The sequence below is a fragment of the Mandrillus leucophaeus genome, unplaced genomic scaffold (assembly GCF_000951045.1).
Source record: "Mandrillus leucophaeus isolate KB7577 unplaced genomic scaffold, Mleu.le_1.0 Scaffold224, whole genome shotgun sequence".
Classification (NCBI taxonomy): domain Eukaryota; kingdom Metazoa; phylum Chordata; class Mammalia; order Primates; family Cercopithecidae; genus Mandrillus; species Mandrillus leucophaeus.
This window is the reverse complement of record NW_012102299.1, coordinates 2499646-2511381: the sequence shown is the minus strand read 5'-3', so window position 1 is coordinate 2511381 and position 11736 is coordinate 2499646.

Below are 11736 nucleotides of genomic sequence, written 5' to 3'. Positions count from 1 at the left end.
CATCAATGATAGACTGGATAAAGAAAATGTGGCACATATACACCATGGAATACTATGCAGCCATTAAAAAGGATGAGTTCATGTCCTTTGCAGGGACATAGATGAAGGCAGAAACCATCATTCCGAGCAAACTAACATAAGAACAGAAAACCAAACACTACATGCTCTCACTCATAAGTGGGAGTTGAACAATGAGAACAGATGGACACAGAGAGGAGAATATCACATACTGGGACCTGTCAGGGGGTGAGGGGCTAGGAGAGGGATAGCATTAGGAGAAATACCTAATGTTGATGATGGGTTGATGGGTGCAGCAAACCAACATGGCACATGTATACCTATGTAACAAACCTACACGTTATGCACATGTACTGTAGAACTTAAAGTATAATAAAAATACAATAATAAAATAAAATAAAATAAGTGGTGCGTGCTTGGCAATGCCTTTGGAAGGTCAGAAAACAATATTCCATTTGAATACACTTGTAACCTGCCTCCTTAAAAAGGGATATAATTTTGTCTTTGCCTACACAAGGTTTTAGTAGGTAGAATCAGAATTTATTCACATACTATAGTTGATCTTCAGATAAAAGTCGGATAACATGCATGCCAATTAATCTTCAGGTTATTTGAAGCACAAACAGTCACAAACTGAAGTTCACATAGGGGTCAGAGAGGGAAATGAAATTAATTACAGGCAAGATAAAATAGCAGAGAGGCAGAAATGATCGGTGGGGACTATAGAAAGCTGTTGCATCTATGATCTGTTACTGGGATCAGCAGCTTACTATCTTCAGCAAATTGTGTCTGTCTAGAAATGCAGATTTGGTAGTACAAGATCTTTATATTTTTATAGAAAAGCTTTACTTCTGTGTGATATCTCCTTACTATTTTTAAGAAATTGGCTCAATTTTTAAAAAATAACACATAAACACATCTGCTTGTTTGATACAACCCATGAGGCACCAGCTGTATACTTCTGGTTTAAAACAGTTAACTTCACTGACTTTCCCTTTATATAATCAGACAAGCCAATCTGGTACAATTGAAAATTCTTCCTGCTGTATTTGCATTTATAATTAATCAGAATTTTGCTTTCTGTAGTCAATATCTTGCAGTAATTCTGAATATGTTTTTTCTGTTGATCACAAATTTTGTCATATTAAGGAACAAATATAACTTCTCTAGACCCTTGTATTTTCAACCTAATCCTATTCACTTATTCAGGGGATATTTACTGAATGAAAACCACGTGAAAGAACTGGTCTACATGAACAGGATACTTTATGAACAAAAGAGACAGGTCCTACTTTTTTTTTTTTTTTTTTTTTTTTGATATGGAGTCTCCCTCTGTTGCCCAGGCTGGAGTGCAGAGGTGTGATCTTGGCTCACTACAACTTCTGCCTCCTGGGTTCAAGTGATTCTCCTGCCTCAGCCTTCTGAGTATCTGGGATGACAGGCGTGTACCACACCTGGCTATTTTTTTGTATTTTTAGTTGAGAGGGGGTTTCACCATATTGGTCAGGCTGGTCTCGAACTCCTGACCTCGTGATCCGTCCGCCTCAGCCTCCCAAAACCCTTGGATTACAGGCATGAGCCATCGCACCTGGCCAGGTCCTACCTTTAATAGTACTTACATGTGAATTGTATCATTAAGGTACATTTTTAAAAGTAATTTTAAATGCAACACAATTAAAGTAGTTTCTTTCCCTCAAGGTATTTTTACAACATAAAAGGATTTAAAAATTCATTGATGTCACCCATACAGGCCTACCTTGAAGATATTGTGTGTTTGGTTCCAGACCACTGCAACAAAGCAAATACTTGAATAAAGCAAATCATATTTTTTATTTGTTTTCTCGTGCCTATAAAAGATGTGTTTAAACTATTCTGTAGTCTGTTAAGTGTGCAGTAGGTTCATGCCTGTAATCACAGCACTTTGGGAGGCCAAGGCAGGTGGATCAGGAGGTCAGGAGATTGAGACCATCCTGGCTAACACGGTGAAACCCCGTCTCTACTAAAAATACAAAAAATTAGCTGAGCATGGTGGCGGGCACCTGTAGTCCCAGCTACTCGGGAGGCTGAGGTGGGAGAATGGGGTCAATGTGGGAGGCAGTGCTTGCAGTGAGCCAAGACTGCACCACTGCACTCCAGCCTGGGCAACAGAGCAAGACTCCGTCACAAAAAAAAAAAAAAAAAAAAAAAATTATATATATATATGCGCACATACACACACACACACACACATACACACACACCTTAATTAAAAATAATTTAGGCTGGGTGCGGTGGCTCACGCCTGTAATTCCAGCACTTTGGGAGGCCGAGACGGGCGGATCACGAGGTCAGGAGATCGAGACCATCCTGGTTAACACGGTGAAACCCCGTCTCTACTAAAAATACAAAAAAAAAAAATTAGCCAGGTGTGGTGGTGGGTGCCTGTAGTCCCAGCTACTCGGGAGGCTGAGGCAGGAGAATGGCGGGAACCTGGGAGGCGGAGCTTGCAGTGAGCCGAGATTGCGGCACCGCACTCCAGCCTGGGCGGCAGAGCAAGACTCCATCTCAAAAAAAAAAAAAAAAAAAAAAACTTATTGCTAAAAAGTGCTAGAGATGATCTGTGCTTCAGAAAATTACAATTATTTCCTGGTGAATGGTCTGGCCTTGATGTTGATGGTTGCTGACTATCCAAACTAGTGATTGCTGAAGGTTGAGGTGGCTGTGGCAATTCTTAAAATATAATAACAAAAAAGTTTGTTGCGTCAATTAACTCTCTTTCACAAAAGATTTCTCTGCAGTATGTGATGTTGTTTCACAGCATTTTACTCACAGTAAGAATTCTTTCAAAATGGAGTTAATCCTCTCAAACCTTATGCTGTTTTACCAAGTTTGTGTCATGTTCCAAATATTTTGTTGTCATTTCAACAATGTTCACAGCGTCTTCACCAGAACTAGGTTCAATTTGAAAAACCACTTTCTCTGCTTATTCATTAAAAGTCACTACTCATTTATACACGTTTGATCATGAGATTGCAGCAATTCAGTCACATATTCGGGTTCTACTTCAAATTCTAGTTCTCTTGCCGTTTCCAAAACATCTGCAGTGACTTCCCCTCCACTGAAGTTTTGAATCCTTCAAAGTCCTCCATAAGGGTTGGAACTGACTTCTTCCAAACTCCTGTTAATGTCAATATTTTGATCTCTTACCATGAAGCACGTTCTTAATGGCCTGTAGAATGGTGAATTCTTTGAAGAATGCTTTCAATTTGCTTTGTGCAGATCAATCAGAAAATTACTGTCAATGGCAGCTTTAGACTTATAAACCACATTTCTAAAATATTAAAACTTGAAAGTTGAAATTACTCTTTGGTCCATAGGCTGCAGAATGTACATTGTGCTAGCAGACATGATAACAACATTAGTCTCCTTATATGTCTTTATTACAGAGCTCTTGGGTGACCGAGGGCATTGTGAGTGAGCAGTAATATTTTGAAAGGCATCTATTTTTCAAAGCAATAAGTCTCAGGAGTGGGCTTTAGATATTCAATAAACCATATTGTAAATAGATATGTGATCATCCAGTCTTTGTTGTTCCATTTGCAGAGCACGAGCACAGTAGATTTAGCATAATTCTTAGGGGCCCTAGGATTTTTGGACTAGTAAATGAGCATTGCCTTCACCTTAAAGTCACCAGCTGCATTAATCCCTCACAAGAGAGGCAGCCTATCCTTTGAAGCTTTGAAGCCAGGCACTGACTTCTACTCTCCAGCTATGAAAGTCCTACATGGCATTTTCTTCCAACAGAAGGCTGTTTTGTCTAGACTGAAAATCTGTTATTTAGTGTAGATATCTCCATCAATTATCTTAGCTAGATCTTCCATATAACTTTCTGCATCAGCAACTCCCTTAATGGTTCACCTTGCACTTTTATGCTATGGAGACCCCTTCTGCTTTTAAGTCTCCTGAAACAATCTCTACTAGTTTCTAATTTTCCTCTGCAGCTTCCTCACCTCTCTGAGCTTCCAGAGAATTGAAGAGAGTTAGGATGTTGCCCTAGATTTGACTTTGGCTTAGGGGCATGTTTTTGGCTGGTTTGATATTCTAAATCACTCAGAACTTTCTCCATATCAGCAACAAGGTTGTTTCATTTCCATATCATTTGTGTGTTCACTAGATTAGCACATTTAATTTCTCTCAAGAACTTTTCCTTTGCACTCATAAGCTGTTTGGCACAAGTGCCATAGAGTTTGGCCTATCTTGCCTTGTGATGTGCCTTTCTCACTAAGCTTTGTCATCTTAGCTTTTGATTTAAAGTGAGAGAAGGGCCACTCTTCCTTTCACTTGAACATTTGGGACCATTGGAGGGGTGTTCACTGGCCTAACTTCAATATTGTTTAATCTCAGGGAAAAGGAGAGAAATGGAGGAATGGTCAGTCAGTGGAGCCATCAGAATACAAAAAACCATTTATCTTTTGAGTTTACCATCTCTGTGGGTAAGTTGGTGGTGTGCGTCCCTCTTCCTTAAATTGCAATAGTGCCATCAAATATCCCTGATCACAGATCACCATATCAGAAATTATAATAATAATTTAAAATTTGAAATATTGTGAGAAATATCAAAACGTGACAACTAGACACGAAGTGAGCACATACTGATTGAAACATGGCACCAGTAGACTCACTGAACACAGGGTGGCCACAGACCTTCAATTTCTTAAAAAAAGATAAATCTGTAAAGTGCAATAAAGTGAAGAGTAAAAAATGAGGTATGCCTGTATCAAAAAAAAAGAGAAGAGTTTTTGATAAGGCCTTAAGTGGAAAACTGGAAAGCACTTTGTGCCTTTAATTTTGCCCTATTTTAGTTCATTTGTACCTACATTCTAAAAGCCAAAACGCTCATTGCCTGTACCTTATATGTCCCAGTATTGTTGAAAAGTGCACAGATCTTCTCAAAATATTTTCATACATATTGCCTGAAGAGAATTTCTTTAACTGTAGTAAAATGATGCATCTCTGGAAGATTTAGGCATGTCATTTTTTGAAATGAGTATTTGAAAAGTTAAAGGCAAACTATCTTTTCCTTCATATCTTCCCAATATACAAGTTTTCAGTTAATCCCTGGTAGAGTTAGAGGGGCACAATATCAGTGTGTGGGCAATTAATGGTCTTTATAATTTTCATTTATACAAATAAGACATTTAGCTATTGTTCTACATGTTCATATGCACTCTGTTTATTCCTAATGGCCTTGTTACTTCAAACTGAAGCTGTCAGCCTCAGGAAGTCCATCTGTTTTAATAATACACAACCATCTTCCCTATGAATGAGTGTGTCTTAGGATTCATTTTCCTGCTAGCTATTCATTCTCAGTCAAAAACACTTGGCCTAAGATCTGATATTATTTTCAATAAACAGAAAAATAAACGTCGAGTCTCACTGTTTCTTCTGTATTGGATATAGTGTTGATAGGCTTGTAGTTAAAGTGCCTTTACAAGCTACAAAACTTGGAAAAGGCAGTTCAGAAGATACGGATCCACTATCTGATCTTAGGCAGCACCAAGTTATGAAAACGTCATTGGATTGCAAGTAAGTTATCTCGATGTTCTTTTCTTTGAATCTGCCAATTAGGCTTTTGTGTATCCTTGCATAATTCTCATCTCTTAAACTCAGTATTACCTACATAATTTACAGTCCCAGTGCAAAATCAAAAAGTGAGATTCCATGTTCAAAAACTTTCTGTTGGCAATAGCACAGAGGATTGATCAAGCACAGACTTTTCTAGGGCTCTGTACGACTGCACACATCACATGCTCATGAAGCTGACCCTGCCACATACTGACATGTTGCTCTTTTATTTCCCTTTAATAGATACAGGGTCGCCCTCTATAGACTAGGCTGGAATGCAGTGGTGTTATCATAGCTCACTGCACCCTTGAACTCCTGGGTTCAAGCAATCCTCCCGCCTCAGCCTGCTGACTAGCTAGAACTATAAGCACATGCTACAACACCTGGCTAATTTAATTTTTTTTCTAGGGACTTGGGCTTTGTTATGTTGCCTAGGCCAGTCTTGAACTTCTGGCCTCAAGCAATCCTCCTTCCTAAGGCTCCCAAAGTGCTGGGATTACAGGTTTGAGCCACCACTCCTGGACTATGTATGGTTTTTATAAAATCAGCATGATCTATGTACCTAGCCTAAACTATAGAATTCTTTTTTTATTCAAATACTTTCCATGAATGTAAACTATAGAATTCTTTAGAGGCTCAAATTGTATGTTGATATATGTTTAAATTATGAGAAACAATAACTACCATAAAGAGTTGCCAGGGTTTACTGTTCAGTTTACTTGCGTGATCTCATAGGAACATTTTTGTCTCATTTTTGTGTGTCAGATTACTTCCCGTATTTTCTTCTCTATCTCAGTTTCAAGAAAGTTCGTTTAAAAATATCACCATACATTCTGTGAGCCAACTGCATTAGGAAGTGTCTAAGGATGGGGTGTGTGTGTGTGTGTGTGTGTGTGTGCATGTGTGTGTGTCTGTCTGTCTGTGGTTAGAACCAAAGGTCAAAAGAGAAGTGTAAGTTACAGATACAGATTTGAAAAAGTGAATGAAAAGCTCATGTTATGGGAACTATAAAGTAAGAGCATTCAGGGATGAATGAAGGAGATTGTGACTGACAACCTGGTTGATGACAGCTTGTTCCAAAATAATTCAAGGTGGCACACAGTAAATAGAAGACGGAGAAATAGAGATTGTGTTGTCATTACTTTTGATTTTCTGTGATACGTTTTACCATTTGAAACAATGCCACACTCAGAAAAGTGATGTTTAAATAAAGGATAGAGGGGCATGGACAGGGAATCAGATCATGTGTAAAGGAAAAGTAGTGACATTTGGTCTTTCCTTTTTACCGCCTTGATGGCTTATATTTTTTCTCCTGTTTAGATGTAAGTAATTAATGTATTAATTGCCTAAGATATAGAAAAATATAAGAGCCTTTGAGTCACTGAGACTAAAACAAAAAGAAGAAAAGTGAAAAAACTCTTGTCTAGTCTCACAGATTCCTCATCCAGAAATAATCAAATGTCTGATTATCTTATTCCAAACCTTCAAAATAGCTTACCAAGATTATTTCAGTAAACTTCCTTGCTGTCTTTTCACTGTTCCTGGGGCACTTCAAACTCCCTCCTGAGTAAACTTTCTAACACCCAGTTCTGCTCAAAGCAGCCGTAATTTAAAGCTTATATTATTGGACTATAGATAGGACCCAGGTTACGTTTCAGGTCCTCTACAGTCTGGTCCAGCTTATTGTTTCCTCATGTTTCTCAATTTTCCCTCAGTCTCTTCACATTTCAGCTCACTAAACAACTTAGAATGTTGTAAACATTTCACATACCTTCTCTTCCCCAGGCCATTGCATATATCACTTTGCCTAGAACATAACATCCCACTCTTCCACCCAGCAAGCTGCCTTTTCTTTAAAGCTCACACAATTATTCCCTCCACGGTAGCTGTGTCCTTGCTGAGTTTCAGAGGGTGACTAGTTCATGTAGTTTTCAGGATAGTTATACTAATGCAAGCTGTTATTGAGCAGCTTTGCTGTGAAAACAAACCACCCAATAACTTGCTGTTATAAAAATGAGAGATTTATTCCTCGCTCATATTTTGTGAGAACTATGAATTCAGCAACCCTGTAGCAGGCAGCAGTCTGCCGTGGATTAACTTCCCTTGTCTTCTTCCTCTAGATATCAGATAGCGGTATTTCCATTAAGACATGTAAATCAGTTTAGTGACAGAAATTAAAGTTGGATTACTGTATAATGAAGGTAGTCATTTCTGAAAAGATTATTTTTAAAGCCAACATCTGAAGGACAGACAGGAGCCATCCTTATGAATATGGAGGAGACGAGCATTCTAAGCAGAAGTAATAACAAATATAAGGGCTCTACAACAGGAATCAGCGTAGAGTGCATGGCTGGAGAAAAGGGGAATGAGAACAACAGAAGATGAGGTGAAATAGTAACCAAGGACTATGTATTTTTTTAATCAACATGAAAATTTTAAATTGTATACTAATTGGAAAGCCATTGGATGGTTTTAAGCTTTTAAGCAGGTGTGATAAAATACGATACATCTTTATAAAAGAACACTGACTCCTAGGTAGTGAATGTATTGTACTAGGGCAAGAGAAAGGAAAATATGGAAAAAACAGAGAGAAAAGTTATTAGGAACTAGTTGCAGCAATATAGGCAAGAGTTAATTATGGCTTATACTTAGGTGGTGGCAGTGGATCTACAGCATGTGAGGACGATGCTCCTTTTTCAAGGGGTCCCTTGAAAAGGGCAGAGACATTCCATCTTAGTAACAGAGGGACGGCAGAATATATTGGTTGTGGTAAAACGAGAGACTTCCTTTGCCAATGGCTTCTACTTCCTTAATACAGTATGTGACAAGGTCAATAGCTGAGTTTTAGTTAATGGGAGGTTGGGTCATATTGGAATTTTGAAGAGAGAATAGAGGGTATGAAATAATTATTTGAAGGAGTAGGAAAAAAGTTTAGGGAAGTGTAGCAGAATTGCCAGGCAGCATTGAAGACTCAAATTTGTCATCAAGAATTTATAGTGAGACAAGTCAATTTGGTGTTGTGTTTTCATTCATCAGTGTCCAATTTTCCAGGCAGTGACAGATGGTTAAACTTCACTACAGTTCAAGACTACTATAACAAAGGAAGGGAAAGATGAGAAAGTCAGAAGTCTTGGCAAAGCAGTGCGTGTGATTCTGTATTACATAGTCTAAAAAAGGAAGGGAGGGATTAAGGAGAGTGAAGATAGGATAGGGTCAATTGATTGAGGTCTCAAAGGAACTTTTGAAAAGTTGTAAAAATGCTAGACAGGTGAGCATGAAGCCTAGGAGGTGTGGGTGACAGGATAGAGGGTAGGAAGTTGAGTTTTTGTTTGTTTTGTTTTATTTTTTAGGTAGTGAAATTATAAGTGATTCCAAGGTGTTAGATGTTACCAAAGGACAAGACGACAGAAGTAGGTATAAAACACTATAATTGGTAATGAGGACGTTAAGACTGGAGTGACAAAATATTGAAATTTGGGAATGATGTGTAGTGGAAGAAAAGAAGATAATAATTCAGGAACTAAAGTCTTCAGTCAATGAAGGGAAGAAACTTGAGAGTCAGAAAGTGAAAATGACCATGAAGAGTAACAGGTGGTAAAACCTGATGGCGTAGACCGAAATTTTGGAGAAAAGAGTTTGTAAACATTTTAGAAGTAGGGGAGAGAAAGAAAGAGAACACTCACTCTCTTTTAGACCCTGAGGCATGTGATATTTAAGAAAAGAAATAATCCCTTCTCCAAAGAACTACATGGAAAATAGTGATACTAGGTGAATGTTTAAAGAAATTCAGATCTGTTGCTGATTAGAAATCATGAGTTCAAAATATGTAGTATAACGGTTTGGGAGGAGAGAAATTTGTTGAAAATTGTGTCAGACAAGTCAAGGCGCAGATAATCTTGAGACTAGAGTTGAGGTGATGATAATTTTGAAGAATAAATAATGTTGAGGTTTTTATTCTGGAAGTACTTGGGTGTTTGACAGCAAACGAGGTGACCAGGAATTTGTGGGATGATAGGAGGCAAAACTATCCATCTATCATTTGTAGCCTGTAGGTTTCTAGAACTAGAAGCATTGGATTTTTTTGGATAGCTTATATGGGTTTACAGCATCCAATTACATGTTTAATTTCTTCCTAATGTGAAACGCAGGATGTCCCTTGTGATGTCTTACAGGCCTTTTTGCAGATTTTTGAAGAACTGTTTCTATTAATTGAGTTTTTTAACTTTACAGTTAATAAACCTAAATTTCATAAATGCCCCAAAAGAATATTTTTAGACTGCCTGAATATATAATCTTCTATATCATCAACCTGTCCTCTGCTGAATCTTTTATGATGTCTGGACACAGAGACTCATTTCAAAGGTCGAGCGGCTGAATTTAGTAAAACAGCTGAGTCTATTAAACATATGCGGCTGCATTTCAATAACCAACTTCTGAAACACATTGTTTCAATAAACTTCAGATGTTTTTCAATTTGCTTTCTTTGTCATTTTTTTAACTTTAGAATATTTTAAATTACAGAAAAGTGTAAAACATAATGTATAAGAGACACATACATAGGTTCGTCTCTCAGATTTAACCATTTTTAACATTTTGCCTTTTTTGATTCCAAGTTCTCTTTTAAACAAAATATTATTATATAGCTAAATCTTCCCTATTCCTTGTTTATCTCTTCCACTATCAGTTGTGATAATTTTCTAACACTTTTTTTCCAACACGTAGTTTTAAACAATAGAATTTTTACATTTAATAATTTTTAATAATTTACATAATTTCATACCATAATGTATGGTAGGCAATTTGATGTTTCCACTCCAGATTACATCTGAGATGTATTCATGTTTTTATGTATTCATGTGCATCATTCATCCTTATTGCTATGGAATATTCTCTTGAATAGATCAATTATAATTAGGTTTTTATTCCCATAATTAGGGAGAGTTTGCCTACTTTCACATTTTTTTCTATTACAGAGAGTCATCAGCAAATGTTCACAACCTCTCTCTTTAAGACCTAACCATACAATCTAGTCAAACTTATTTGTCAATGACCCTTCACAGCAACCGCAAATATCTCAGAAGTGGAAACATTTAGTGTCCTCTAAGGTAAATTGTTTTTTTTCTTCTTTTCTAAAAATTTTATTAGATTATTTCTAATGCCTAGAAAACTTTTCTCTATGTTAGAGCAAATTATATATATATATAATAATGTACTACTATATAATAGTAGTAATAAGTTATCTAGTATACATTTTAAATATATATTATATATTATATATATATCAAGGAAACTTAGCAGTTTACCTTCAGGATTAATGACTGAGAAAGACTTTTTAAATTTTTATTAAGTAGTAACCCATAGAGAAAAACTACAATGAAATTAATTGTATAAAAAATAAGCTTATGATACCAACCTAAATGTCCATGAGTGGTAGACTGGATAAACAAAACGTGGTACATACACACCATGGAATACTATGCAGTCATTAAAAAAATGAGGTCATGTGCTTTGCAGAAACATGGATGGAGCTCGAGGCCATTATCCTTAGCAAACTAATGCAGGAACAGAAAACCAAATACTGCATGTTCTCATTTATAAGTGGGAGTTAAATGATGAGAACACATGGACACATAGAGGGGAGCAACACGCACTGAGGCCTACCACAGGGTAGAGGTTTGGAGGAGGGAGAGGATCAGAAAAAATAACTAATGAGCACCAGGTTTAATATCTGTGTGATGAAATAATCTGTACCAAAACCCAACAACAACAACAAAAAACCACTACTCATGACAGCCTGTAATCCCAGAACTTTGGGAGGCCAAGGTGAGCGGATTACCTGAGCTCAAGAGTGCGTGACCAGCCTGGGCAACACGGTGAAATCCCGTCTCTACTAAAATAGAAAAAATTAGCCGGGTATGGCGGCACGCATCTGTAGTCCTAGCTACTGGGGAGTCTGAGGCAGGAGAATCACTTGAACCTGGGAGGCGGTGATTGCAGGGAGCCGAGATCATGCCATCACTGCACTCCAGCCTGGGAGACAGAGCAAGACTTCCTTTCAAAAAAAAAAAAAAAAGAGGGGTTACATTTGTGGTTCATTACTGTGAAAGGCTACAC